Genomic DNA, 26117 nt, shown 5'->3' with positions numbered 1-26117 from the left:
GAAAAAGAAGATGATTTGACTCAAATCCATAACAGCTGACATCCAGAGCTCCAGCTTGGCTATTCTTACATCTGCGACAGTGATTAACCAAGGTTTTTTTTTTCAGTATCTATTTTATTATTGCATTTTTCCACATCATAAAGTTCTATTTTATTTTTGAGCTCATACAAACCTAGGTTAATGTTTTTCTGATCAGTTTTATTTTTTGACTGTGTTTTATTTTTTATTTATTTATTTATTTATTTATTTATTTATTTTTTTTTTTTTGACTGTGGAGTTTTTAAACATTGCAATGGAGATTTCACCTAAGTATAGTTACAAGGCCTTTATTTACTATTGTCTTATGTGTTGTATGTTGTGTGCACACTTCTGTTTTGTGTTGTATGTCTGTATGTGTGTATGTCCATATTTCTTATATGAGGAGCGCTCATGAAAAAATGGATCCGAATTTTTTCTTTATTCACGTGATTTATATGGTTTAATTTAAATTAGGTGAACAGCTGTTTATGATTGTTGTTAAAGATGGTTAACAGATCTGTTTGTTTACTAATTTAAATTTGGTAAACGGCTGTTAAGGATTGTTTTTAAAGGAGTTTAACAGATCTGTTTGTTTACTTTCACCTTTTCTTTTTATTATATTTAATAATTCTGTTCAGGATAATGTCTCTTTACCATCATTGCCAGAATTTCCATCTCCATCCCAATTCCAGTGAAGACTGAGATAAAACCAAACTACAGCTTCTATGATAGCTATCACAGTAAACTGTATAAACTGATGCATCAATGAATATAACTCAACAAGTAATGCTATCAAGGACTTGATTTACTTTGGGAGGATATGGACATATTGATAGACTCCTCCAATTTGAACTGCTTGCAGAACTTGCCTGGACTATATATCAGTTGCATACATTGTGAAATATCATCTGGTGCACCGAATTGTGGTACTGCTGGCATATTTTTGCTGATGGTGTCACCAGTGATGCAATTTCCTTGCCAGCTCACCCCATGTTTATTGTGGTAATACTGGCATATCTTTGCTGATGGTGTCACCAGTGACGCAATTTTTCCAAAGGAGCCGTCAATTGGCTTGGTGTCGTGGCATTTCTGTATCCTCCTCCCTTCTACTAGTGATGGTCTAAAATTTGGGGGCCAACAGAGGTGAGGCAAAGAACCTCACCCCCCCACTGGCACCAAGGCAAAATTTGGGGGCCAACAGAGGTGAGGCAAGAACCTCACCCCCCCACTGGTGCATAGGCCTATCCACGAGCATGGCTGAATGCTGGACCGGTAGTCAGCGACGGGTTGCTCTGATTACAGTGGATTCAACCTAAGACAGGAAGCTGACGCCTAAAGGTCAGTTCTCCCATGACGGGTAAGAACCATATGTTAAATTGGACAACCTACCAGGCACGGTCCCTAGCCACATTGCTTGTTGCTTAATTAAACAGAAGGGGGCAGATGCTAGGAGCCACAAGCAAATATACAATGTATGGCACCTTTGGTTGTAAAGTGACGCCAGCTAGCCACTGAGATGATTATGTTAAGATTTACATTCATATGCAAATTGGACTCCCGCTGTTCACCTTGGCCTGCTACCGGACTCATGTTACGGACTCATGTTACCAGACTCTTGGAGAGTTCCCATTGGTTGGGGAAGGATAGTAGGAGGAAATTCCGGGGGAGGTCCGGGGGGACCCCGGGGGTTCCGGTCGGCGCGCGGTTCCGGTCGGACACCCTCATGGGAGGACCGGTTTTTGACTTGCTGGCGCTGAGAGTGTTAGCGGCTTTTTCAAAATAAAGTTTTGTTCCTGCTTGATTGGCTCGTGATTCTGTGCCCAGCCAAGACTGCGGCACAGGGAGGCTATCCATATTAGAGAGGCTGGCCATCAGGGAGGCTGTCCATATAGAGAGGCTGGCTGTGCAGGGAGGCAGTCCATTGGGAGGCTGGTCGTGCAGGGAGCCTGCATCACTCTCACTTGACCTGAGGATTTCCAGAGAATGGATTTGCCACAGGGAGAAAAGGAGAGAGATGGCTGTTTAAATATTATGAGAGCATAATACTTAAATACTGTAAGGGTTTCTGCTCTGGGCTCTGAAACCATCTCGGGATCATAGGCCATGCACAGAGTTGAGCCTGAAATAGCCATGGCAACACTGGTAAGAAAAAGGATGATTTTAAAGATTTCTTTCCCAGTCACCCATGAAAGTGGAGCTTGCAGTCCACTGGGCCAGGCCTTTAGACCCTGGTGCTGTGCTTAGCATAATAAAAAGGCAGGAATAAGTAATTAAAGCGTCAGGAACTCTGAGGAGAGGGTTCAGCCTCCTGGAGACCAGCTGGCTTGCATATTTTGGAAAGTGGGAGTTTCTGTGGTCCAGCATCCCTTGGTATCCGTGGGAGAAATTTCCAGCATTCCCACAGATCCCCAATCCACCCATGCTCAGCCCCCTGGGGGGGTTCATTTCCTATAACCCACACACGTTCCTGCATCCCATGACTCCATTAGTCATCTCCAGATTACGCCTAACACCTGGTCGTATACACGCCGTGTAAAGAGTTGTCACCCTGTCATGTACCGGGAATAACACAGGGAAACTGTCTCTCTGTATTCAGGACAGGCTTCAGACATTTTCAGTCTGAGACTGGTTGAATCCCAGAGGTACAGAGGCTAACTGCATGCAGTCACCCCTCCTGTCCTGTGAGTCTCTGGGTGAGAGAGGTGATGAGCTGAGTGACAAGGCATCCAAGCCGAAGGAGGTCGTTGGGAAGCCTGGGTTGGGTGCCGCCTGCAGGGTCTTGGCTGGAGTACAAGTTGCTTGCTTTCTGCAGGGATGCAGGCACGTGCCCACGCTTGTCTCAGGAATGATGGTGGTTACCAATCGTTCTGCCCGCACCAGGGATGGGAATTGGCTTCAACAGCAGCCCTCCTACCCAGGCTGATCAGGAAGGAGGGAGCAATGCTGGAGAACCACAGGCCAGCAGAGGTCTCGCCCCTTTGGTGGCTGGCGCAGGGAGATGGGTAGGCCAAGGCAGGGACAGTCACCCCCGGGAAAGCATGGCTTCAGAGTGACTCTCCCAGGCCCTGCGTCATGTGGTACTCCCTCAGCTCACTTAGGGAAAATCGATTGTGCTCCAGCACTGTGTGGCGGCTTTGTAGTTTCTTTCCACCTAAGTCCATTATTCTTCTTTATTTTTATTTAAGGTAATCTTTCTAAAAGCTCCGCTGACTAAGCAGAAACGCCAATATCACTAATTGTTGATGCTTAGCGGAGAGGAGAACCAGGCTCTCCCAGGTGCTTTCTGGAGGATGTTTCACGACTTATTTTTAGTGTTATTTCTAGTGGTGGCCCCAGTGGGGGGCTGCGGCCTGGAGCACCATTGTGGCAGGGTAAGTCACTGACGGAGAGGGATGGTGGCACCCCAGAGTGGCTTGGCCAGACCTGTAGACAACAGACTGCTCTCCTACCGCAACCACGCTCTGTGGGCAGCACGGTTTCAAATCGTAAGGGAAATTTGAGGTCCATACATCACCAGCCGCGGCCCTTGAGCCAGGCTCATCCCTTGGAGGTGTTTGGTTGGGTTCAAAGAGTGTTTGTCATTCATTTTGAATCCACTGACAGTATTAAAGAGAGAAGATTTCTCAAAAAAACAGAGTTTCTTTTTAAAAATTAGAAGGTTTGGCAACACCAGGCCTGTGATGAATGGAGCTGAATCAGCCAAATTAGCAGGACCACCCCTGGGGAGGGGGCTGTCCCGTGTCCCAGCCCCACTTGCCCACTTTCCACCTTGTGGCACCTCCCTGCTTCTGATGCGGACTCTTGTGACCCCGGTGAGTGGCCTGGGAGAAGATGGTCTGGAGGGAGCCCCAGCAGCAGCAGGGTCCTTCAGGGAAGGTCAACTGGTATCAGCTTTCAGAGTGTCCTTCCCACTTCTGTTTGAGAAAGGATTTTCTTGAAAGTAATGGCACGGCTAATGAAAATTGATTTTTCCCTCCAACAGTTTATTTTCCAGAGAACAAACACAGGGAACTCTTAAGCATATGTGCTAATGGTAGATAACGCAGGCAGGGAGTCACTAGGTCTGTGGCCACCAGAGGGGACAGCATGTTAGCTGCCGGCCTCAGCCGTAAGCCACTGGCCTGCCTAGGGGACTGGGGGGAGGCCTGCCCATTGTCGCCCTTCCCTGCACCCTCTGTACCCTCTGCCCACAGCTGCACAGTCCTCTTTGCCTGGGATCATAGAAACATGGTGAATTATCAAACTGTACCGCCCACATGTCAACCCTGAGGGCTCCATGACACCCCACATTCAGGGCACGTAAGGTGTGCCAGGTGGACTGCCGTATGCTTACCTGAATTAACTCATCACATCCTCTGAAGGGGCCTTGGAGGCAGGTGTGGGAATCATCCCCATTTTTCAGATGAAAGGACAGAGCAGGTTGGCCCTTCATCAAAGGCAGAGCTGCAGGTTTGAGTGTGTGGATGTGGTGACATGTCCAAGCATGGTGGCACTTGAGTGATTTAAGTTTATTATAGCCACATTGTGGAACTGCACATTATACATCGTAGTATAAATTACTCTGTGCATACACCTTTATGGCTGTGTGGACTTGTTTACAGGAACCGCATGTGTAATTTATGGGTGATTTAAGGGGTGTTCAAGGGCAATTAGAGACCAACTGTTCTTCAGGTTTTTCTTTGGGGATCTCAAGGTAACCAGGAGCACACAGATGCCAGATTTTTAGCTTCAATTTGTTTCATTCTATGAACAAATAAAACAAGTGGACATATCTGTCTGCCTGTCTTGAGATATGTGTGGCATTGAATCCTAGAAGAGAAGTCCCCAGGTCATAGGGCATGTGCATTTCAGGTTTTGACAGACAGTGCTAGACCCTCCAGGGCTCTGCCCAGCAGCACCTGAGCCAGCAGCATGGGAAGAGGCCTCCCACAGCTCCACTCAGATCCACACGGATGTGTGTGTGTGTGTGTGTGCACCAAGTTAAGAGAAAGCAGAGGTCCCTCACCATTGCTTCTTTAATTGATGTAAAATTCATAGGCATGAAATTAGCCATTGTAAATCCAGCACCCCGGGGGTGTTTAGTACACCCACAGTGTGGTCATCCACCACTGCTGCCTATCTCCCCAACCTCCCGTTGCCCCAAAAGAAAGCCCATAACTGTTGAACAGTCCTGCCCTGCTCCCCAGTCCCTGGACACCACGAATCTGCCTCCCATCTCCATGGATTTGCCTGTTGTGACATTTCATATAAAAGGAATCTGCAGCGCATAGCCTTCTGCGTCTGCCTTCCACCTTTCAGGAAGAGGTTCTTGAGGGCTGTGCACACTGAGGCACACACCAGCACTCAATTCCTTTTTGTCTGATCTGCATTCTGCTGTGTGTGTGTGTGTGTGTGTGTGACAATTTGTGTATTTACTCATCCGGCAATGGGCATTTGGGGTCGGCTCCTTTTGGCTCTTGTGAACAGTGCTGGTAAGAACATTTTTGTAAGAGTGTTTGTCTAGTGCCTGCTGTCTGTTATTTGGGGTCTGTAGCTACGTCATGTGCTCATAGGGTGACTCTGTATTTAACTTTTCCAGGAACTGCCAAACTCTTTCCACAGCAGCTCCCTGCACCATATTCCACCATGACACCGGCAATGGGTGTGTTTTCCTTTTCCTACATTCTCACCAGCACTTGTTATTTCTGTTTTGTTTTGTTATCATGATAACCTCCTTGTGGGAGTGAAGCGGATTTCCATTACGGTTTTGATTTCCGGTCCCTAATGACTAACGGCATTGAACGTCTTTTCTTGTGCTTGTTGGCCATTTGAATATCTTTGTGGAGAATTTCTGTTGAGGTTCTTTGCCCATATTTAAATCAAATTGCTTACCTTTTTATAATTGCATTGTAAGAGTTCTTTATGTATTCCGGATGTTAAACCCTCGAGATACATCATTTGCAAATGTTTTCTTCCATTCGGTAAATTACCTTTTTAATTTCTTGAGAATGTGCTTTGATGACTAGATATGCTTTTAATACGTTTTCTTCAGATTATTGTTTTCATTTATATTTCTCCAAATTGCTAAATAGCTTTAGTGTCTTTTTAATAAATATTATCTCATATTTATTTTTCAGTGAAGTACATATTCAAATAATTTGTAACTTAGTGTTTTCTTCTAATAGGACCATGGGAATTACTTTTTTTTAATATATATTTTTTTAGTTGTAGTTGGACACAGTACCTTTATTTTATTCATTTTTATGTAGTGCTGAGGATTGAACCCAGGCCCTCCCACATGTTAGGCAAGTGCTCTACCACTGAGCCACAACCCTAGCCCAGGAATTACTTTTATAGGCTGGATATTAATATTTTCTTCCTGTCTATTGCTCATCTTATAATGTTTTATGAAATGACATTTATTGTACAAAAGTTACTCATTATTTTATAGTCCAATTGTATGCCTTCTGTGTATTTTGTCTTCTTTAGAAAGACTTTCAATATTTCCAAAAATGTTCTTTTGTTTGTAAAATTTTCACTTTTTCTGGAAGGGAGGTACCAGGAATTGAACTCAGGGGCACTCAACTGTAGAGCCACATTACCTGGCCCTATTTTGTATTTTATTTAGAGACAGGGTCTCACTGAGTTATTTGTTACCTTGTTTTTTGGCTAAGGCTGTCTTTGAGCTAACTCAGGATCCTCCGGTCTCAGTCTCCTGAACCAATGTGATGATAGGCGTGCGCTGCAATTTTAGTTCGTCTTAAATTTAGTTTTGTGTATGGTTTTCAGTAAAAAGACCATTACATTATTTTATTCCACAATGGACTACAAATATTACATGCTGAACTATTTCCTTTGGTTTGAAATGTCTTTTGTCAACTAAATTCTTAAAGACACGCATTCTTAGAAATCACTCTCTGTTTTGTTCTTCTGATCCACCCATCTCTTTCTGTGCCAAGACCGCATTATTGTCATTAAGACGCTGTAGACTAAGCTGTGATTTGCAGGGTGGCAACCTCCCTCTCTCATTGTCTGCCATCCAAATGGTCTTGGCTGTTCTGCTGCCTTCTTCCGTCTGTATACGTTCATGAATCTGATTGTCACATTCTGGAGGAAGTAAGAAATTTCAGAGAAGAATCTGGACAGAATGATCTTCATAACTTTTGCTTTTGCACCCAGGGACCTGTCGTGCTTCCCCAGGCACGTGGTCCTTAATTTCCAGTTTTATGACACCCTCGACATGGGTACTGCTCGTCAGTGTTAGCTGGGTGCCCAGATGCTGTGCACTTTGTTATTATTGTGTTTTTCTTCATCTGGCATTTTCTGATTGAGTGTTGGTGCTCTTCAGTACTGCTGCTCGCGGCTTCTTGGAGGTCGCTTTCACTCCCTACTGTGGCTGGCTCTAGTTGTTCTAGGTGGATAGCCATCCTCGGAAGCCCTATGGGCATCACCTCCAGCCCTTCCTCTCCTCTCACTGCCTGTCTCACCCTGCGGGCGGCACCCATAGACCTGGGAACGCAGGCTCAGTTGCCAGCTGCTCACATGGTATCATTTGGAACTTAATATTTCAGCACAGGAAGCTCATTGTTTAGGTGCGATTGTGAAAAATCCATGGGTCATGTAACATGTTTAATAACTATATGCTGGAAAAAAGCGAATTTGTAAAGTTTTCAGAATATATTGGTTTTTGAAATTTTGCCCAGTTTATAGAAATCACAAAATGAGCATTATACTTCTTTTGCTTTATTTTAAATTTTATTCTAGATTTTAATATGTGCCCATTTTATTCTGTGTTAGTCAGCTTTTCTTCATGGTGACCAAAATATCTGAGAAGAACTACTTAGAGGAGGAAAAGTTAATTTTGGGCTTAGGTTTTGGAGGTCTTCTTAATCCATGGTTGGGCAACTCCATTTCTTAGGGCCTGACGTGAGGGAGCACATGATGGTGGAAGGGTGTGGTGGAGGGAAGCTTCTCAGCTCATGGCAGCCAGGAAGCAGAGAGGAGCCAGGGACAAAATGTAACTTCCAAGGGCATGCCCTGGTGACCTACTTTCTCCTCCATGCCCCCCCTTACAATTACCACCCAGTAATGTGTTTTAATTATTAATCTATCCAATGGATTAACCTACTGATTAGGTTATAGCTCTCAGAATCTCATCATTTCTCCTTTGAACATTCCTGCACGTGAGCTTTCAGGGGACACTTCCTATTCAAACCATAGCACATTCACTCTATGGTAATGGAATGAATTTATTTTCATAATTTGACTGAAGGTCTGTGTGAACTAAAATGCATTTATTTATATGGGCTCACATTTAAACAGCAGTACCTGAAGGGGTCCTCCTTGAAAGAGGGGTCCTCCTCTTCGTGCATTCATACAGTACAGTAGCAGAGGTTCTACTAACAAGAATCCTTACACACATACACATTTGTGGGCCTTCTATAGAAATTCTGCTTCTCCTCGGCTGCAGAACAGAACCATGGTGAGGTTGTTTCACTCCATTCACAATAGGTTTGCTTTTCCTGTTAAATGCACTATTCCAAAGTACACCAGGGCTGCTGAATATTCCCCATGTAAGAAGGACTTCCCACGTGTCCCACGAGGCATTGGGGTGGAAAGGTCCCTCCTTGCTGTGCTGCTCAATGCAGGGACCCAGCGGCTGCCTCCAGCTTCTTTTTCCTTGGAGCTGTGGAGGTTTAATCAACTTCAAAACTGACTGAGCTCCAGGCTCAGTTTTCTGCAGTGGGAATCTCTTGCCCGTCAGCCAAGGACCAGCTCCTGGCTCCAGCTCAGCTGGCCACATGCCTCCGTCAACATATGAACTATTTTGTAGTGCCATGGCCTTGGGCTGCCTGGGCCTATTAGCAGGTGGTTTTGTTGCATTTACTTTGGAAGAACCACCTCACTGTGCTGGGGGCTGCCTCTTGAGGAGGCAGAGGCAGAGGGCCCAGGTTGAGGCCGTGGCTTCCAGACACTCCCACTTGGGTTTGAATCCTTACTCTGTGTTTGGAACCTTCGGAATGTGCACCTAGTTACTGACTTCTCCCAACCACAGCTTTCTCATTTGTTAAATAACTAACAGAGAAAGGGAACTGATCACCTAGAACCACTCATGGCAGTGGGAACATCTTTGTTTACGTGTCCCAGGGATGCTGTGACAAAGTTCCACAAAAATTAGGTGGTTTGACCATCAGAAATGTGTTGACTCCTGGTTCTGGAGCCAGAAGTCTGAGAAATGTGACAGCAGGATTGGATTTTTTGCATTCCTCTCCCCTGGCTGCTGGTGGCTGACTGCCTGTCGGGGGCTCCTGGGCTTATAGAAGCGTCACCAAATCTCTGCAGGAATCTTCATGCCATCTTCTCCCTGTATGTGGACCTGCCTCCAGATCTTCCCTTTATACCTTTATTATACCAGAGTCATATTGGATTAGGCTCCACCCTAATAGCCCCATTTTAACTCGATCACCTCTGTTAAGTTCCTCTCTCCAAGTAAGGTCACAGACTGAGGTGCTGCAAGTTAGGTAGGATTTGAAAGTAGGGATTCTGAGGGGACTTGATTCAACCCATAACAACATTTTATAAGCATTTTCAATTTCAAATTTCCAACAATGCATTAAAATCTGGGGAATCGCCTCTAGACACAATGCTCTGCTAGACTGCAGAATTTCTTGAGCTCCCTGAGAATTTGGTAGACAGGAGAGAGTTCATGTCTGTCAAGCCAGGCAGTGTGGAATCCAAGGCTTTCAACACTGGAAGGAAACACTCTGTTCGGCTCAGACACAAACTTACTATGTGTCACCCTGGTCAGCCCTCCAAGGACTGGCGGCCTCAGCAGCTTGAGGTGGGAGCCATGACCATTTGAGTTGTTCTGTTTTCAGGGCAGCCAGGTGACCAGCAGGGGTTTGTGAGGCTAGATTAATAGATAATAGCACTCATGTCTGGGGAAGGCCACAGACCTCGTCGTTCCCCTTGTCCAAACATCCCTTCTTAGGTAAAGGCTACATTAGAGAATCGATGGCGATTTACTGCTCTTTCTTTCCAGGGGAGGTGGATTTATGCGTGTGATCAGAACAGGAAGCCCTCCTCTTGGAAATGATGTGGTTGACATTTCTTTGTGGTACCTTGGCCGTGTTCCTTATTGAATTGTGTTAGAGCATCAGGGACTTGACATAGGTCCTTGGCAGAAGTGGACCTTGAGGATCTATGCTACAGAGCGTGGGCTGATATGGAGCCTCGCCTCCTTGCTCCTTCTTTACTTTCAAATTTCAAGTGCTAGTGATAAAAAAGCAATTACCCGTTATCTTTTGTTGGAAAAGAAGATAAATGGGAAACCCACTTACAGTCCTCTTTATTTTTACTTTCCTGGGTTTGTTTAATCTCAGGTGTTCCTATTGCAGGTTCCTAGGCAGAGGCAGGGCAGTGACTGAATTGCCAAATCCAGTCCTCAGTAGCCTTGAGTTTTAGAAAAATACCAGGCTTGCACAACCAAGTACCCCTAGCCTCTGACTCAGGCCAGGCCTCTCCCTGGGGGATTTTCAGGGCCCCTTTGAACAGGAGATGCTTTTATCAGATGCAGGCAGGGCTGTGAATGGATCCAAGAGCAGTCTTGTGTGTAAAAGCACAACTACAGCCTTGCTCACTGGTGTGTGATGTGGGGTCTCCATGAAGCAAGCCCAGGGCCGGGACCTGGTGTTTCCTGGAGGCCAGCATAGTATGCGGGGCCGCGGGTTTGGTGGTGGCAGGTCTGGCTTGAATTCCTCTCTCTCAGTGAGTCCTTCAGCTGATGGGAGTGTGGGATTCCTTTTCTTTAACCTGGGGGCCATATCCCCCCACCCCCACTGAACAGGGCAACCATGAGGACTAGGTGGGGTGTAGCCAAACTCCTCACAGCCACCAGGCGCTCAGATGAGAGCCATTGTTCTCTTTGCTCTTCCCTGAGGCCCTGGACAGCAGCAAGGCCAGGGCTGATTGCTGAGAGCAGCAGTAGGAGTCGTCCCTGTCTTGCTGAGACAGGAAGAACAGCTTCCCAGCTGGACCCTGCCTCCTGCTCCCACCACCTGCCCTTCCCCAAGGTCAAAGTCCTAGGAAAAGCTTCCACCCAGAGGGGAGACATCTGTATCCCCCAGTGGAACTCACTGTCCCCGACCAAGGAGGCCCATGGATTCCCATGGAGTACCCCACTACCCAGGCCCTTTGGGAAACCCATAACGTGCCTGTGGATGTGACTTCTTCCAGCCGTGGCCCTCCTGTACCCCATGGCCCTGTAGGGCACTGTCTCTTTATTCCAGTCTAATAGAGGAAACTTAAGTACAAATCGAGGTTCTGCCCCAGCTGTCATGAACGATGACTCTCAGTGGTGAAGGCTTGGCTCGTTCCTGGAGGGAGCTTCTGCTGGCCAGGTCGCTGGCTCTTGCTCTTGACGTGGACCCAGCTGAGCGGTCAGGTGCTGCAAGTTCAAGGGCAGCTCTGCCTCCCACGGGGTTTATGGCTCATTGTTATTCATACTGTGCTCACTGATGAGAAAGTTCTGGAGGGAGAGGCCTGACTGACTAGGCAGAAGGAGAATGCTTCTCTGTCACCCAGGAAAGAAATGGCCATATTTTCTACATATTTATTTCCAACAGGAAGATCCAAGATAAATTAAAGAAAAATGAAAAAAAAATTACCATTTTTGCTTGCAATATATATCATTCATATATATATATATATATATATATATATATATATATATATATATATATAAATAATCTCAGAATCTCTGCTGCCATGGCTTTAAATTGTGAATACTTTTCTCACAATTTCCTTTGCACCCAGAAATTTCCAACAATGCTCTTGATTGATAGAGCTCTGCGTGCAGCTTCATGCTTTACAGTCTTGTAAGAGGAATCTATTAAGAATGCAGCAATACATTTGGGAATCTGTTTTACGATTTCCCAGGGCCACAGTGATAATCCGTGGTTCTTCCAGGAGTGGGTCTCAGATGCCCTGAGCAGCTGCCCCTCTCGGCTCCTTCCAGGAGCCAGGCTGGCAGTGGCTCCCAGGGGACCAGGCTGATGGGGCAACTGACATCCGCAGAGGTTGGCAGGGGGAGCGCAAGCGGAGACCCAGCACATTGCCTCCCTCTGGGAGTGGATGCAGGACGGACAGGAGCTTTCTGAGCATGTCCAGCCCCACAGGTTGCTCACCATTTTTCAACTTGCTGAAGGGGAGGGAAAAGCAGGACGAGCCAATAAGCCCAGAGTTCCCGTCTGGGCCTTTGACATCCTGGTAGAAAGACGGAGGTTGCAGGGCCCCTGGTGCCTCTTTGTCTTCCTCTGGAAGTGAGAGGTTTAGGAGAGCCGGCCCATCGACCTGCTGGAGAGCAGCAAGTGCTCCCTGGTCTTGGTATATGACACCGATTCACCTGTGAAAGGGGGAACCGTGTCTCCCACACACTGCAGGAGTCTTTGCCTGGCAGGACAGACAGCTTTGGGACAGAGCCTAAGGACTTAGAGAACTGGAGGGGGAAGTCATGAAGGTCAGAACAGGCCCTGCAAAGAAAGACAGACGTTGGCACCAGAGAAAATGAGACGGCAGAAGTGTCCAGAAATTCTCAAGTGACGGAATCAGAGGAGCAGCTGGCCATGAAATGCGGGAGTTCTGAGGCTCGTGTGGAAGCCCAGAATGTGAGCATCTGGACCAGGGGCACCAGCAGCCAAGCCCCCTGCCTCAGGGAGGGCTGGGACCCTCATACTGGCCGTGCCATGCAGGGTCTTCCTGAGGGAGCTGGTAACAGGGCGAGAGACGGCCTGAGGTGGCCTGGGCTGGCCTGGGCTGGCCTGGGGCTGGCAGTTCCTCTCTCACCAGGGCTTCTTGACTGTCCTCCTCCTCCTCTTGGAAGGACCTGCAGTTTGGTTCTGGTCTACTCTGGCCACAGCTCCCTCAGGGGTCCTGGTCTCAAAGGAAAGACACCATCTGAGCACTCGGATTGGCCCGTCCTCCGAGACCCAGCGCTGGTCGTGCAGCCCAGCTCAGCAAACCTTAAATATTCTCTCTTCCCTGTTGGCAGCGGCCACTGCTTAGCTTCTGCCATGTGCCCTGCACCTGCCCAAGAGCTTTCCAAGCAGTAGGAATTCCAGAAAGGCTGTGTGCTGGGCACCCTCAGTCCACAGACGGCAAACAGGCCAGAGGCTCCCTGCCAAAGTCGGAGTGGGGGCCATGTCCTCCAGTGTCTGAGCTCGCGCCGCTGCCTGGTCTGCTGTGCCAGGATTTGGCTCTGGGGGCACAAGGTGGGGGCCGACACCTCCATCCAGGGAGCAACCCCAATCTCCACAGCACACGGTGGGCCGGGACCCAGAATAAATGGCATGTTTTGTCTGGGGACAAAGCTTCTGGAAGGAAATGTTCTGAACTAACCCACAAATGATAGGCGGACTCCCCCTGAACTGAGAAGGGCTCGCAATCGTGAGCGGACCCGATTAGGTACTGTCGGATTCTGTCTGTGTTCAGAGGACGTGGGAAAGCTGTGCCCTCGATCTCGAGTTCTCAGGGCTAACTTGAGCACGCCATGGCTGGGAAGAGACCTAAGGGTGAGCATGTTGCCTGTGACGCTCAGCGCGGACCCCAGAACTCAGTCCGTGGCCAGGGCACGGCAGGGTTCGCGTGGGATGAGTGACATGGATGGTGGCACACCACCTTCCCTCTTCCCATGATCCAGACCCCACTCCCCACCGTGATCAAGCCCTGTAAAGCCCCCAGGCCAAGCCTCAGAGAGGAGGAGTGCTGTTGGCCCCATGGCTTCTGGGGACTGAGGGATGGGCATGGGATGAAGATGCAGATGGGACACCAGCCACTGGCCAGGAAGGCGGCCTCCTGGAAGCATAGAGCCACGAGTGGAGGGGACAAGAGGCTGGGCTGGGAGGACGTGAGCTGAGGCCCAGGGACGCTCCCTGGAAGGTGGAAGGAAGCCCATCTCCGCTCCAGAGCCAGTCCTGCAGGAGCAGGGCCAGCGCGCTGCAGGGACTGCCTGGGCGCAGCCCCCTGGGAGGAGTGGGGTGCTCCTGACTCCCTGTGTGTTGGGTTGTCTGGCTGTGAGTCACTTGTCAAATATCCCAGATGGCTGTCCCTTCACGGAAGGATGGCTCTCGAGGGCTTTGCCCCTGTCTGTGGTTCGCCTTCACCCTCCATCCTGGTGACCGTTCCTAACTGTGATGGAGTCATCCTTAGTTTTTCCTCTGTGGCTGTTCCTTTCTGGGTATGGTGGAGGAGAGCTCTGCCCCCCGCAGTTCCCGAGGCTGTCCTCCGCACTGTCTTCTGAGAGCTTTGGCTCCAGGCTCCATCAGTCAGTGATTCGCCTCCAGTCAGCTAGTGGGAGGTGGAGTTCTCTGGCGCCCTTTCTCCCAGTGAGATATCCGGCTGTCCCAGCACTGTTCCGGAGGAAAAGGACCTGGCCAGCATGAGCGGACCCGATGAGGTACTGTCGGATTCTGTCTGATAATTTTTTATTAAGAATTTCTGTGCTCCTGACAGGATCCCTCATCTGCAGAACTGTCGGCATCCGGGGCCTCTCTCGTGTGTCTAGGACATTTGTAGCATCCTGGCCGCGACCCCCTCCATGCCAACATCACCCTGTCCCATGTGGTGACAACCAAGAAATGCCTCCTGGGGGCCAAAATCACAGTTGGGGCTGTTGGTCTGCGTTGGGGAGATGCTTGAGCTGTCTTTTCCTCTTGATGCTATTCTCCTTATATGTCTTTACCAGGTTCTGCTCTTAGAGTCAGGCTGGCCTCCTGCTTTCCAGGGTTCTGCAGCCGACCTGTTTCTTATCAAATGTTTGCAGAACCCCCATTTCCTATGTGCCTGCGGCTCTTGGCTCAGTGCACTGTCTTCTACCTCCTTCCCTCCACCTTCTGGGAAGCCATCGGGAACCCTCTTGGGCTGGAAAAGGAAGGCCTTTGATATCAAATCAATTCCTTTAACAGATACAGGACTTAGAAGACTTTCTGTTTCCTTTTGTGTCATTTTGGTAAGGGGTATTTTTTAAGCAATGAGCATCTATTTTCCTATGTCATTGAACTTATTTACATAGAGATAATGCATAGCATATCTCATCAGCCTCTTTGCATCTGAAGGCTTCATGATGCTGCCACCCTTTGCATTCCTAACAATGGCTGTTGTGGGTTTTAAATTCTTTTTCTTGATCAATTTTGTTGACGGTTTTTAAGAACCAGAATTTTTACTTGGTTGATTTTTTTTCTATGACTTTTTCATTGATTTCTGTCCTTATTCCGATTTGCTTTTGTGCTATCCTCATTAATATGCCTACCTCCAGTTTGTTTATTTTCATTCTTGATAGAGGAATGAATAGCTCACAACTTACATGTAGAGTCTCTGGCTAAAAAACATTTTGGTTGTTTCTCATATTTCTTTTTTTAAATCCCATTAAAAGCAACGATGCTAGGAACAGTCTTGTATATCCCAGTGCAAATGTGCAAGAATTTTTTAAATGCACATATTGTGTTCATTTTGTTTGATGTATTTTTAAAAATTTTATATTTAATATACCTGAATTCAGAATAAATAAAGTTAATGACATCTTTTTTTAAGAGAGAGAATTTTAATATTTATTTTTTAGTTTTCGGCGGACACAACATCTTTGTATATGGTGCTGAGGATCAAACCCTGGGCCGCACGCATGCCAGGCGAGCACGCTACCGCTTGAGCCACATCCCCAGCCCAAGTTAATGACATCTTAGCATATAATTCGCAGCTTTTTAAATTCTTTGGCGATACTTTAAAAAAATGGTATGGTCCCTTTTATAATCCATGGAGTGCTGGTTTTTGAGACTTGCTGGATTGGTGGGTGTCCCGTCCTCTGCTTACCACTGACTTTCACAGTGGCCTTGTGGCCTGTGCTCCCCAGCCATGAGCAGAAGCCCCTAGTGCCGTATCCTTGCCAGGGTTCGCGTGGTTGTTTTTTTGCCAACCCGGCAGATACGAAACAGTCTTGTGTGGTGATCTCACTTTGCATTTCTCTCTTTACTATTTCTCTTTTGATCAACCTGACTAGTCTTTGTCTCTTTTCCACTGGTTGCTGGTCTTCTTCAGATTAATTTACAGGAGTTTTACATCAGTTTTGCTGTCAGCCCTTTGCCTGCTCCGTGGGGCCCAGACATACGATCTGTGGCTGACCTCCTCATGGAAGCCACTCACCATCAGAAAGCACCCAAATAAAATCCTTAGATGCTGTGGGATCACCCCCGAGGCGCCCTTCCTTCTAAGGGTTATGTGAATATTAGCTATTTTATCCTGTCAGAAGCTTTTCACGTTTTGCTTTCACATTTAAGGTTGAAGGGTATTTGCAGCTGATGGGGGGGTTTGGTTGGGAGTAGGCATTCGGTGTGGGTTTTCAGGATCATAGCTGCTTGTCCTGGCACGACACATGGTGTTTGGTTTGGTTTTTATGGGAACATCCACTGGTATCCTGCAGCCTCCCTGCTTTTCACATCTCTACTTGTCTGAGGGCTTCTTTCCAGATCCTAGTTCTTCTCTGCCAGTCCCTGAAATCCCCATTTCTGCGTCTTTCTTCCTAGGACTGTAACTCTCCCACTGATCCAGCCCTTTTTATTTCTTATCTTGTGATTGGGTCTTGCCAAATCGCTAAGGCTGGCCTGGAACCCGCAACCCTCTTGCCTGAGCCTCCTGAGTAGCTGGGATTACAGGTGGAGTGGCTCTGGTTCTGAGTCTGCGCTCAGTTCTCACACCGGAGCTGGCAGAGAGCGCAGTTACTGATGCTAATGCCTCACTTCTCTATAAAGCTCATTAGTGCAACTTCCGTTATCTTGTCATTCTAGTTTCTGATGAGCGGCTACTTATTTTGCAACTAGGAGCAAAAGTGTTAAATCATAATAATAATTAGCATCGTTAACTGTTTTGAGAATGTTAAGCTGCATATAAGCTCCATGAAGGGAGAGATTTTTCTGCCCTGTTTGCTCATGGCTGTAACCTCAGTGACTAGATGCGGTGTAGACAGTAGATGCAGAAATAAATAAATGACTTGTGCTTCCAACACGCCCGGTAGTGTGCTCAGGGCTCTCTATGGGTCACATCTCTTAGCTCGTGTGACAATCCAATAAAAAGTGTCATGATCCCTGTTTAGCAGATGGGGAAACTGAGGCATGGGGAAGTTAGATGACTCATACACTTGTCAAAACTTTGTAGGTGGTCAAGCTAGGTTCAAGCTCAAGAATAGTTTCTTAGCCTTCGAAGCCTGTATCAGTCCAAGCACATGGCTATGAAATGCTGTCTTTCCCTGGTTCCTGTGCCCATTGGGCCGGGGTGGGGTGGGGTGGGTGGGGAGGCATCATAAGGCATCCTTCTCTGGAGCTTCTGTGAAATGACAGACTTTTGAAATGAGGAAAGGATCTGAAATAGACATTTGTCCAAAGAAGATAAACAGCCAATAAGCACATGGAAAGACACTGGATGGGATTGATCCTTAGGGAATGCAAATCAAAACCACAAAGGGCTGGGTGTGGTGGTGACACCTGCATCCCAGAGGCACTGCAGGCTGACGCAGGAGGATTGCCACTTCAAAGCCAGCCTCAGTAACTTGGAGAGGCCCTAAGCAACTTAGTGAGACCCTGTCTCGAAATAAAAAACAAAAAAATGGGCTGGGGATGTGGCCTAGTGTTTGTGTCCTTAAAACACAGACACATACTCAAACAAACCAACCAACAAAAGCCAAAACTGCAAGCAGATCTCACATCCACCAGGATGACCGTAATCAAAAATGTGGGCAAAGCCAAGTGTTGGCCAAATATGAATTCCTCATACACGATTGGGAATTCAGAATGCTGCAGTCCCTTTTGAAAACAGTTGGGCAACTCATCAGAAGTTTAAATATGGAGTTGCCACGTGCCTCAGCAGTTCCACTCCTAGGTACACATGTGTTTTTCCACACAAAAACTTGTACCTAAGTATCCATAGTGTCATTATCCATCATAACCAAAAAGTGGAAATAACCCTGATCCCATCAGGTGACAAAGGCTCAATATATGCCTGTCCATACATGGAATATTATTTGGCTATGATAAAGAACAAGATCCTGACGTGTACTACACATGGATGGACCTCATGAACATGATTATACGTAAAGCAAGCCCAGCCCAGAAGGCTGCATGTCACAGAATCTCATTATCTGAAATGCCCAGCATAGGAGAACACACAGAGAAGAAGTGTGTTAGTGAATTCCAGAAACTGGGGCAAGAGGATTGAAGGGAATAAATGGGTGTGGGGCATGTTTTAGGGATGATTAAAATGTTCTGGAACCACTGAATTGGACCCTTTCCAGAGATACTTTATGCTATGTCCATTACATTTCAATAAAGCTCAATCGGAGATGGGGAGAGAGCAGCTCAGCCCTGCAGGGAGGGATGTGGTCAGAAGAGAACCAGACAGTCATAGATCTGGGGCTTTGGTCAGACTGCTGGAGCCAGGCTGCCTCTGCCCCTTCCCAGCTGTGGCTTCTTAGGAAGTCCTTTCCCCTACCTAAGCCTCTGTCCCCTTTCTGCACTGGGGTAGGTGTGGATACCTGGGGATTTCAGGCAGCCTTGGGTCCTTGGCTGCCTGCACATTTAAGGGGATGGTTTCCTTGGTTCTTGTGCAGGTGAGTTCTGTGTGCAGGAGGCAGGGAGCAGGGAGCAGGGCCCAGGAAGTGCTGAGAGCTTGGCTACATTCAACAACAACAACAACCAAAGCCCCAAGAACTCAGGACGAAAACCCCCCAGGGGAGAACAGAGCCTGGGTCTAATTGTCTCTCGGCAGCTGATGAGCTGCTGAGAGTGTTGTAGAGAGGCCCCTTTGGGTTTCTAAGTGGGGATACTGGCTAATGGCAGAGTGGGTGGGCACCTCCAGGTTGAGATGTTTCTTTGATGCTGGGCTCTCAGCTCTGGTCCATGACAGTGACTGTCCCTGGACTCCCAATGTGCAGTGTGCCACTAATGGCTCTTATAATGAGAGATTGACAATCTGGGCTTTCAGATGCTAGGCCAGCCTCACGGCTCCCGCTCGTGCAGGAGCCTGTGATTGTGCGTCTCCGAGGCTCCAGCTCCAGGCTCCAGACTCACTACTCTGAACGGAGGAGACATAGGAGGCTCACAGTCTCACAGTGAAGGTCACATTGCACTTGCATAGGAAATCCATCCTGCATCTTAGGAGAATATTTTGTCGTCTTGTTTCCATAATGAACCCTGAGCCAACGAGTTCTCGGGTCCCACTGGACATGTGGCTTTACAGCTGGGCTCTCGCTGCGGCCTCATTTGCAAGAGGATTCCAGGCGGTCCCACTTTTCTCCCAGGTGAGCCGGTTATCCTACAGCCCTGAACAAACACCAGATAGTCACCCTTGCTCATCCTGCAAAAAGTGGCCCGGCCACTGAGTCTGACCAAGGCATCCTGTTGCAGCCTGGTCTCACTTGGGCTGAATTCGGGGTGGGGATTCCCTCTTTTTGGCCCAATTTCCTACCAGCACCTTCTTGCAGCGGCAAACAATACAGTAATAATGATTCTTGTTCAGTGGGTGGGACGCAGACGAGAGTGCCCCCCGCACCCCCGATGCACAACGCCACTTTCCACTTAATGAAAGGAGCAAGCTCAAGTGGAGACCCCCATGCTGCCCCACACCCCCTCTCTCCAAGTCCCCTACCCCCTGGCCTGTCCATGGCAGGACAGGACCCCATAGAAGAGCTGGGCAGAACCCTGCAGCTCCTCGCATCACAGATGGGGAGGTGGAATGAGGGCTAAGGTTTAGTGGGGACAGAGTTTCAGTTTTGCAAGGTGGAGAAGGTTCTGGAGGTGGATGGTGACAGTGCAGTACAGTGAGCGTTCAGTGCCACTGAACCAGACACTTGACGATGGCTGAGTGGTAAATTTTGCATCCTGTGTACTTTACCAACCCCTGAGAGGAAATGATCAAATCCACATTGTGTTGAAAAGACTTTTGTCTCCTTCCCCCATCAGGCTGTGAGCTCTCCAGAGGACAGACCCTGTGCTGCCTTCATCACTACCCCAGGCACCTGATGCAGGGCCTCGTGGACAAGGCTCTCAGGGACTCCTGGCTGCACCAGGGCGGGGGCGAGGTGACGAGAACGCTTGCGGGAACAGGCCCTGCAGCTGTTCTGGGCTCCAGGTGCCCCAGCATGCTGGGTTGTCCACAGTCCTTCATCTGGGGGCTTGCCTGTCCCCAGAGGAGACCCATGCTCCAGCCAAGTGGGAGCACACAGGATGCTGCCCTGACCCCAGGAGCCAGGGGGACTGTGCCTCGGGTTCCAGGGGCCTCCATCAGCTAGAGCCCCTGGGGGCTGCAAAATTCAGCATACAGGCTTTTAAAACATGTGTATTACACACCATAATGTTCTGGGAGAGATGAAATTTATATGTGAAACTGGATATTAATGCATTCTACTTTTTGGAGGGCCCACTGTGTGAAAGCCACTGTGTGAAAGCCTCCCACTAAAGGAGCCTGTGAAAACTGTGATTTACACATTTAATATTTCCCAGGCCCTCAAAGTATATGTCAGTCTTCCTTTTTCATAGAGGAGCAAATGCCAGAAATAATTCACAGTCTCTTACTGTGCCTGGTTTATAAACTGTACTTTATTATAAATATCCATATAGGAAAAAGCATAATATCTGTAGTTAGATGCTGTGTACAGTTTTGGGCTCTACTTGGGGGTCTTGGGATATATGCCCTGAGATAACAGGGTGACTACTGTGTAAGTCACCTCAAATTTAGTTGCATATAAATCGTAAGACAATATTCATTATATCTCAGTGTCAAAGATTTTTTTAGATTGTGTGAAAACTGATCATTCGTGATGCTAAACCACGTTGCCCAGCGACTTAAACTTGCTTGTCAACAATGCTAGCAAGTGGGTTGAACGGTTTAGCATCGGGTTGTTGTCTGGGTAGACTAATGCTTTCAGACCAACTAAACTGCTGCTGGACAAGGGACCAGCATCATCAAAATACATGGAAACTAAAGCAGTGTGGCCAGGGTGGGAAGAGAGACGCTCCTCTGAGAGCAGGCAGTGCCCAGGCAGCCCCTTGGCCCACGCTGAGGCTCACGTGAGCTTGCGTTGCCTGTCAGAGAAGCCTCCTCTGCGTGCCTGGGTGGAGGTTGCTCTTCCTGCTGTTCAGCAGGGGCACCTGGGTGGCCCCTGCCCCTCTGGTTGCCGTGCAAACATTCTGGTGACCTCATCACACCTGGAAGCTGTGAGGCCCTGTGGCCCAGGGTGGAAGGGTGGGGCCTGGCCCATTCCAAGCGTAGTTACAGATGTAAACTTCGGCTGCTTTTTTTGTTTGTTTGTTTATTTATGAAACACATCCTTGTCATTTAAAGGCCTTTGAATCTGTCTAAAATGGCTTTGAAACATCAATGGAATATATTCAAACTGTATGAGAAAGGTATGTTCCGACTCCCCTGCAGATATCCAAATATAATAACATATTCATCCTCAACCTAAGTGCCTTCAGCTGGCTAGCCACTGTGCTGGGCCCGGGAAGGGAGGAGGAGGAGATGGGTCTAGGATGAGATGTCCTCTAAAGACCACGGTGGGGCAAGGACACCTGGGGTGCTGGTTGAATTGTGTTGCCCAGAGGGTGTGTGAGGCCTAGCTAGCTCTGAAGCTTGTGAGTGTGACCTCATGGAGAGGAAGAGTCTTTGCAGATGTTATCAAGTTAGGATGAGACCAGACCTTATTAAAGCTCACAACCAGTGTCTAGGAGAGAGGTTTCCAGGCAAGTGCACCCATGGGACCTAAGTGAGGCTTCCACCAGCCGAGGAGCACTCCTGTTGGCAACCACCAGCAGCTGGGAGGCAAGTAAGACCCCTCCCCTAGAGCCCCCAGAGGGAGTTTGAGCCTGCTGACACCTTGACTTTACATCCAGCCCAGAACTGAGAGAATAAATCCCTGGGGCTGTAAGCCACTGGCTTGAGGTAATTACTTGGAGCAGCCCCAGGAGACAGTGCAGGCCCCAGCACAGCTTGGGGGCTGCAGGTGGGGGTGTATCAGGAAGTCCTTGCCAGAGGAGGAAACTTCACACTGTGTGTGTGGGGAGTGAGGAGTGCGGCCAGGGGGAGGCAGCTTGTTGAAGGTTCCCATCCTGGGCACACATGTTCCTGGGGCCTGTCCTGGGGGCAAAAATGTTTTCTTGCATAAGAGTTTTTGAGGGAGCAGGTGACCCCCACCAGGTCACAAACTGGCCATGTCAAGGGGGTTTGACAAACCTGCCAGGAGATGCAGCTGCTGGGGTCACCAGACTGATTGTGACCTTGCTAAGACCAGGCAGCATGGGGAGGTCGCTGATACCATGAGCAGACCTTCTCCTCAACACAAAACCAGCCTCAGCTTCAGGTGGGCACTGCAGGGAGGATAGGGAGGGTGCAGAGGGGACTCTGTTGGCTTTGTGAGTGGTGGACAGGTGGTGGTGGCTCCCCAAGGTGATGGACCCAGGAGGAGGAAGAAGAAAGGGGGCTTTGTTCCCCCTTGAAGAGCTGAGTTGGAGGTGACTGGGAGGCACCAGTCTGAGGGCTGTGCGCACAGTTGGTCTGCCCAGACGGGCAGCTGTCAGGGAGACGCCACCAAAGCAGGCAGGACTTAGCAGCCCAGAGGCAGACAGACAGGAATCCACCATGTTCTCTAAGTCAGAGCTAAAAGAATCTCCAGAGGCTTGGGGGAGTCAACAGCATCACACCTCACAGAGATGACTGATTGAATTTAAATTTGAAAAGTCATTCTGTTTTACAAAAGAAAAAAAAAGGATGTTATTAAAGGTAGAGTGAAAATTTCAGAGTGATCGTTGGTTGCTGTAAGACTAGAAACATGGGCAGGCGATGCAGGTCCCTCAGGCAGGAGTCGGGTGCCCTCCAGGTTTCTGACACTAGTGGCCCAACTTAGAGGGAAGTGGACTCCAAGCTCAGCATCCGCACGTCCTTGATGGATTGGTCATTAGGCAGTACCCGGTGGTGCTGGTCTGCTGGCTCTGTGGAGACAGGCTGGGCTTCATCTGTGCGTGGCTGGCTCATCTCCACATAGGCTGGGTTTTCCTGGATGTTTGCGGGAATCTTGACCTTGAGACATTGCCATGTTTCCCTTGGACCTCTGCTGGGGCTCTGTCCCCTCCTCCTGCCCCCTCTACTTTTGTCTAAATCCACACAGGGACAAGGCCATTTAAGTGTCTTCCCCCTCCCCCCTTCCCCCCACTCCCAGTTGCTTGGCTGGAAGATCCCTGGGAGGTGCTTTGAGGCCTTGGGCAGCAAAGCTGTGACTTCCTGTTACAGTCCCAGGGAGGAAAGAGCGTCTCCCACCTTTGCTCTCAGCCTGGGGCCTCGCCGCCCATGCTGCCTCACTTCCTCCCAGCTGGCTTTGTTGATGTCCTCGGGTTGGTTTCCAGAAAGCAGGGCCTGTGGCAGAGACTGAGGGCATGTGGGTGTGGGGACGCCCCTTCAGGAACAGCCCACGGGCGGGTGAGGGAGGCTTCACAGGGAGGAAAGGGCCCAGCCTCTGGCCTTTGGTGTATGCTCTAGAGCAGACACCTGTTAGGGCTTTTTGTCCACAGTTTAGAATCACTCTCAGAGGAGGGGGGTCAGGAGATACTGACCTCCTAAGAGCAGCGGCCCCAGCACAGGGGAACTGAGCCGGGCACAACCGCGCCAGCTCCCTACCTCCGTTTCATAGGTGGGAAACCGTATCAATGGGGTTAAGTGGATTATACAAATCACACAGCTCTCATTTGAACTTGGGTTACAGTATTATTATTACTGGTATTTATCCTGCACTGCTCAGGGTCTGCACCCACTGCCAGTTCGTTTTAACCAGGGCGATTTCTCGCAGTGACCATTTTACTGTTTTTGTGGATTCCCCCACGCTTTTTTTTTTTAATGCTGACATCATGTAATTCATAGGCTTTCGATTCCTTTCCATAAACTTTACATTCTAAGTGCTTCTTCATATTGCTATATGAATGTCATTATTTTAAAGAACCCACATTCCAACCAATGCATCTACCTGAATCTCCCCAGACTGTGGTGGGCGAGAAAAATCCCCAAAGATATCGTGTGTCCTAGTCCTGGGAACTGTGAATGCATGACCTTCTGTGACTAAAGGGCAGATGTGATGAGATCAGCAATCTTGAGATGGAGAGGGTACCTGGATTATCAGGTGGGCTCCATCAGATCCGCAGTCCTCGTTAGCGGGAGGCAGGAGAGCCGAGGCAGAGAAGGAGTTGCTACAGTGGAAACAGAGGCCAGAGGACATGGCCGCTGATGGCAGGGAAGAGGATCCCCCTGGAGCCTTCAGAAAGGAGCACGGCCCTGTTGACACCTTGATATTAGCCGGTGGGACCTCTGTTAGGCTTCCGATCTGCAGCACTGCAGGACCATGCCCGTGTGCTGTGATCGCTGGTTCTAGCAGCCACAGGAAACACACATGGCTCCTGATGAACTGAGTGTGGCTGTTTCCTTCCTCTCTGCTCCTGATGAATTGCATCCCAGCAGCGAGTGCTCACTGCACAGTGTTAGGTTCTGTACATGGCACCCAGGGCCGGTCGGTGGCTTCACTTAATCATTCTCAGTAACATATGATGGAGACACTGTCACTATCTACACTTCAGTGCGAGGAACTAGGCTTGATTGTAATTTGCCCAAAGCCACACACGTGACTACTTGTGCCCTGGGAGGGCTGCCCTGACCCATGAGCATTAACACCTGCAACTGGTGCCCTTCATGGAACGTTGGCCTCGTGCCCCATCTCTGCCCAGAGCTTTCAAATGGTTCCTCAGCACACTGAGGGACAGGCTGCATTTTTGCAGGCAGTGTTACTGTTTGCATTTTATGGATGAAGAGGCTCAGAGAGGGCACATAGCTCATTTACTGAAGGTCAGCTCAGGTCTGAGCTGGATCAGACCCAGACCTGTCTGGGCCCAAAGGCTGTGCAGATTCTGAAGTCCTTACCCATGCACAATGGCACAAAACCAGAGCCAGATGGTTTCTGACTCCTTCAGCTTTACTGCCAGTTCAAGACACAGGGACTGTGCACAGGAATCCCTGAGACCTGTAAGGTCTCCGACGTGTGCTTTTCACGAAAGCAATCTGGACACATCCTCCTGGATGACCGTCTCCATCCCTCCCTGACAGCCACAGATGGAAGAGTAACCACACATCTAGGCTAGCGCTGACAGACCCAAGGACAAAGTGAGTCAGCCAGGCTTTGAATGGAACAATGGTGACCCTTTAAATTCTCTCCATCCACGACCTGACCCTTAGCAAACCTACCAACTTGAAAATGCTATAGCATATCTTTTTTTTCCATAAAATGCTTTAAATTCTGTCTAAAACCTTCTCTTTTTTGGTCATGGGGTCTCGCCTTGATGTCCAGGCTGACCTCCATTTTGCATTCCTCTGTCTCAGCCTCCCAGGAGCTGTGTTTACAGGCGCACGCGACCACCCCAGCTCTTGATGGAGGGCTCCAGTGTAGAGGCCACTCCCTGAACCTCCTCTTCCTCATGCCGGCACCAGCAGTTGGAGGCCATCCTCGTAGCCTTCTGAACAACCACTTTCTCCTTGTGGAGGCGAAAGATGACCATGGGGTGTGGGGACTGGGCCTCCAGGGCCCTGCCCAGACTCCTCCCTGCATGGGGCTTCCTGTTTGGCTCACACTCCCACAGGAGCAGTCTGGCCAACATCGCGTGACATCTTACGGGTTGTTGTTGCTCAGGGCGGGCAGCTAAGGTTGGCTCTGTCTTGCCTGAGGTCCCAGCAGAGTTGGAAATCTGACTTCTGTTCCAGAGTGCTTCCCCCCACCCCATGTCTACTCAGCCCCCCCCCCATGTCTACTCAGGCCCCCCCCATGTCTACTCAGGGCTGCGTGAGTCAGGAGTGCAGATTTATGGGAAAGGAAGCTTAGGCTGAGAAGCTTTGGAGTTGCATCCATGTTGAGCTGTCCTGGTAGAAATGCTTGTGGGGGTGCACACACACGTACATCTCATGGCAGTCTCCAAAGTCATCTGCAGATGCCCTAGAAGGGTTTTAATAGCAGTGTGTGAGTCACATGGCCCCTGCAATTATGGCGGCATTAAGAGATT

At 48.9% G+C, this 26117-nt stretch overlaps 1 protein-coding gene across 1 annotated transcript in view; it reads left to right on the top strand.

Annotated features, from left to right (window-relative positions):
- Positions 1-26117, top strand: part of LOC308634241 ((E2-independent) E3 ubiquitin-conjugating enzyme FATS) — a gene marked incomplete at its 5' end in the record, with an annotated part of 217664 nt that overhangs the window by 116620 nt on the left and 74927 nt on the right. The gene's annotated exons all lie outside the window — the stretch shown is intronic.

Source organism: Spermophilus citellus, assembly GCF_964194105.1.
Source record: "Spermophilus citellus genome assembly, chromosome: 15".
Lineage (NCBI taxonomy): Eukaryota > Metazoa > Chordata > Mammalia > Rodentia > Sciuridae > Spermophilus > Spermophilus citellus.
Note: the sequence above shows the minus strand (reverse complement) of the source record. Positions and strands in the feature narration are given on the sequence as shown.